The sequence below is a fragment of the Pipistrellus kuhlii genome, unplaced genomic scaffold (assembly GCF_014108245.1).
Source record: "Pipistrellus kuhlii isolate mPipKuh1 unplaced genomic scaffold, mPipKuh1.p scaffold_m20_p_2, whole genome shotgun sequence".
NCBI lineage: Eukaryota > Metazoa > Chordata > Mammalia > Chiroptera > Vespertilionidae > Pipistrellus > Pipistrellus kuhlii.
In genome coordinates, this window is record NW_023425515.1 from 13,069,689 (window position 1) to 13,074,808 (window position 5,120).

The 5,120-nt window shown below is 32.7% G+C and overlaps 1 non-coding gene across 1 annotated transcript; it reads left to right on the top strand.

Annotated features, from left to right (window-relative positions):
- Positions 1 to 4,752: 4,752 nt before the first annotated feature.
- Positions 4,753 to 4,890, top strand: LOC118725121. Its single transcript, XR_004989863.1, has one exon. It is a non-coding gene; the product is annotated as a small nucleolar RNA SNORA8 (small nucleolar RNA).
- The last annotated feature ends 230 nt before the right edge of the window (positions 4,891 to 5,120 follow it).

Genomic DNA, 5,120 nt, shown 5'->3' on the forward strand with positions numbered 1-5,120 from the left:
TGATTATTACTTGTCTCAGAAAGCGGTGTAAGAACATATTGGCTTTCATGCAAACATCCAGCTTGTCATTAGCGTGCAGTGCAAATGGCAGCGGTTTTATACCGGGATCCTGGAACCACAGGCAAGAGGAGGCGTCTCTGTTTCTATTGATTCTGGAAAGATTTCAATAACACGTTAGGGACAGTTTTCTGTTAAGCGAGATTCCTGCAGCACCGAGACAAATAGTCTAACTGTAATTTTATTGATTATTTTGAGAGGCATTTATTCCAGTAGGCTAGACAGAAAAAAATAAAGAAAGAAGGGATATAAAATAACATTAAAATGGATAAACTTTCTTTTTCAGGAAAGCAAATCTACTAAAGCTTAGAAATGCGCTCAGTGGCAAAGTTCTGCTTTCTTGGAAGCCCTATGTACTAAGTTTTGATAATTTTTCAATAACTCAAGCCAGACACACCCAGATCAATAAATTAGCTACTTGTGATAAGAATTAGATGTAATGGTAGGCATTTATCCTTTTCAAACCACAGGAACTCCATTATGTTAAAGAAACATAGGCATTCTGAAACCCTTTCTAGGAAATTACAAACCCTATAATTTTAATTCTATATGTGAGTCATCAAGCTTACCTGAATGTCTATTTGATACTTAGAAAAAATTACTGGTTGGAAACTAGTTGTGTCTACAAATAGGATATCACATAGTCTCCCTACATGTGTTCCATTTGCCATTTCTTTCTTCTCTTGGTAGAAAAATAGGGGATAATCTCATTAGGCCAGAGCTATTCATTCACAGAAGGAACAGCTGCCTCAATTTCTTAAAAAAAAAAAAAAATTAACTCTACAAGGAGATGACATGTTTTAAACTAATTGAAACTTTTAATTGAAAAAATTATGTACATGGCAACATTTAAATAAAATATGTAAATGGGGTTTTCATGAATATCTTTCCTAATACCTTCCCTAAAAGGCAATCACTGATATTAATACAGTATATATGTTTATTGTTCCCAATTTTTACGTAAACTGAAGTGGGAGTCAACATAGTATATTCTTAACTGTTTTTTTTTTTTTTTTTTTTTTTTTTTTTTTTCCCGTAATGATATTGGAAACCATAGAGCTAGGACTTCAGGCAGTTCTGAAATTATATCATACTTGGGATGCTAAAACCTCAGAGGTGACTAGAATTGACATCTGATATATTTTCTCATGAATGTGCTTGAATTGATCTATATTAGCTCACAAATTGCTAAAATAGATAGAGGTAATTATTTCAAGAATAAGAAACACTAGAACTCGGATATGTTTATATAATTTAATATTTAGCAACAATGAATACTAACATTATCTGTAAACACAGGTAATGTAGAATACAAAAAAATGCATCTCATAAGTAGGAAGGTCAGAAGGAAGACAGAAATTTTGGAATTCAAGTTTTACATTTGCATAATAGGTAGCAAATAAATATGTTGTAATATTGGTAAGTCAATAAAAAGAGGTGAGGTATAAATACTGGAAAAGATGAATACCAATTGATTAAGTAGATATTTTAATTTTAATATTATATATTGTTTCATAATGAATATATATTATATTATTATATTGTATCATATACCGTATATCATATACCATATACCATATATCATATACCATATACCATAGATCATATATCATATACCATATATCATATATCATATATCATATATCATATATCATATATCAATCATATATCATATGTCATATATCATATATCATATATCATATATATAAACTATATATATAGTTTCATAAGGAATATTTTAAATTATAAAACATACTTCATATTTGAGTTTACTACACATTAATTGAAAGTCACAGGACTCCCATTCTGCTAATGTTGATGCATATGTAACAGAACAACTATTAGAAATATAGCAGAAGCTAAAACCTGTCCACGAAATGAGTTCCCATAGGTTTCTGCTGAAAGTTTTTTCACCGACCATCCTCAGTGGAGACCATTCCCTGGAACCTCACACAAACAAGCATATGCATTAGTCAGTGCATAAGATTCAGTGGGGGAACTTGGCAGAAAGACAAAAAAGAGTCTCCAAACTTCTTTGGAAAGTGTTTTGCCACTTATCTTAAAGCTATAACTCTGCCAACTGGAGTCAGTGGGCTATTATAAATTTATATATGCGTTTAATCTGCTTGGAGAATTTTTTTACTTATATGTTACGTCAACATTTCAAAACAACCTTTTAAGATACAGAATCTTCCAAGAGGAAGGCTCTTCATATGTGAGAGGCAGCTTTCCCTCTGAGGGACAGCAATGACTAGTTTGTTTGAGTACAAAACTGACAGTTGGGAAAGTCTGAAATATAATTCTGGCTTTTCTGCTTCCTTAGGTTGGCCATACAGAATAAACACGAACCTGTTAAGCAAGCAGAATGTTGGAGAAAGTACACACACATTTTAAAGAAGAGCTAGGAACTCTACTGGAATATGAGTTAGCGCAAGACCTTGACCACCATTTGAGTGACCTTGACTAATTAGATCTGGTGGGAAACAATTGGCAAAATTAGCACACAGCCATCCTGAGGCATTGCAAAATGAAATGAGAATGAGTTAAAAGGAGTCTGTGAAAAAGCACAGAAGTCTGTGAAATTATTTTGCCTTTATAATCTGAAAAGAAGTTTAAATTATTGTAAATGATTGACTTTTGAAAGTAATAGATTAATGCAAAATTAATAAAATAATGTTATAGTCTGAAGGAAAAGTTCTTATAGAAATTTATTTTGTGGCATTCTGGAAGAGGAGTGTTTAGTCTTTGGTAAATTTCCTATGTAGACATGGTTCCCTGTCATGATATAACCTTCAGCCTTAAGATGCTGATCCCGAATTGTTGGTTGAGGTACTTTCTGCAAATAGTATGACTAGTTACTCATAGGAAATATATGCAAGCTCTACAGTTCATAAAATTTGCTGTAGGGAGCCAAATTCACTGTGGATTTCTGGGAAAAGTTACCTCAAATTGTATCTTATGGAAAATGCAAATGAAACAAAGGGATCCAAGCCCTCCATAGGAAGCAACTGGGGGATTATGGGATTAAATAGAGAATAAGGTAAGTTGTTAGAGTTCTCAGTAGAAAGATTTCAATGTTAAGGAGAACTTCTCTTTCAAATGGGCCATCTAAATCCTGGTTTAGGAACAGGCTGGATTATGAAATAGTTAATCCTAAGTATATTATTTATCAGAGATTTAAGCCTCTTCAAAATGGAAGCATAGTCCCTTAAAGGATGATTATCAAATTCAATATTTAGCCAAACTTTTGAAGTAGGCTAAGATATTGGGCCAGGAAATGGAAATAATTGACATAATCACATATGATTTTAGTAGTTCTAGGTCCATAACTTACAAAAGGTACAGCTTTGACCATTTCACAAATCCTAATGTGAAACATCATAATCTGATTGAGGAGATCAGGAATCTTTATAATTTATAGGAAAAGAAAGGTTGATTGTAATGATTAAGCATGTTGTAGGCCCACTGTTGTAGGAATGATAACAAGCTCTTTGTTATGACCCTTTTTACTGCATTTGTTGTAAGAGGATACAGTAGAACAATCATACCAGGGTTTTTATGTTTATTTGTGCAGGTGTAATATGGCCTAAGATTCCTTGAGCTATGTTAGACTATATTTATAATTCATTTTTAAAACTAAACTACATAGTAAAATTCGTAGGCCAAGATTTCCAATTTCTATCTTTTTGATGAAGACTTCCAATCTCTGGAATCTAACTCTTGATCCTCAGACAAAACATCCAAATATTTGCATCTGAACTTAGATATCTCAGAGGAGTGACTTCAGACTTGTGATGTCCAAACTTAACTCACATTTTATTCAAACCTTCTCCTACTTCCCAATTCCCTGTTTTAAGGACTAGGATTGTCGTGTGCCCAACTACCTAGAGAACCTCCTGTTCTCCTCTACCATATATTGCACCTAGACCTAGATTTCCTTCTCTAACACAGGTGGGGAAATTCATCCTTTGTTGTAATAATTCAATGGAAAATATAAGGCTAAACACTTCATTCACTTTAAAACATTGTGACAAACTTTTATTATAGGCACACACACACACACACACACACACACACACACACATACATATACCAATATACACAGACACAGTGGTTCATTTTACAGAAGAAAAGTAACCAGAGTACCATTAACATAAGCAAATTAAAAAAATGCTGGATATGAGAAGACTGACTCTCAAGGAAAAATCTTGAGAAAGAGGATGGGATTATTTATAGGGTTTTAGGAGAAGAGCATCAGATGAAGTTTAGCCAATTTCAGAGAAAATTTAGTCAAGGATGTTTTTCAGAAGAGGCAAGAATTTTTCTTCAGGAGGAAGAGTTGGGGGTTATGATTGTGTGCCAAAGAGGGTGGGTAAGAACATCTATGGGGTTAATGACACGTGACTGCCACCATGGAAAAATCAGGGTCTCTAACAGGTTCTAAAAATAATAATAATAAAAAAGGAGTCCTGAATAACCTGTATACTAGAGTATAATTAGAAAACATCTGGTTCTTTTATAGTATTCTACATCAAAGGCTTTTGATTTGAAATCTTTCTTATTAAACTAGGACATGCTTGTATTCATATAAATTGTTTAAATATATTTATTTTTTCATCAAAAGATCATGTTTAGAAAACATCTCCATTGCCTCCTTTTGAACAGAAGTATCAAGAGTACTAATTACAAATGTATTGCACTGCATGGTGTCTACATTCAGAAGTTTATTCCTGATGGGTGTTCAAAGGACAGTATGATATAAATTCAGTATCTGGCATTGTTGGTTGTTTTGGCTTCATGCATGTTAAACCTTGATTTATATTGATAACAGTATAGAATAAATAAAAATGTTTATGCGCCAACATATATTTTATGAATGTTTCAGTATTTGCTAACAAAACCTCTGATATATGATTATACCTGTCATTCTAAATCTAAAGGTGGAGATAAAACACAGTACCTATATGATTTCACTGTTTTTTAAAAAATGTGAAAGATTCTACTCCCTTTACTTTTATTTAAAAATTATTTCGTTGGGCTTGGGATTAAGGTTAAAATGTTCC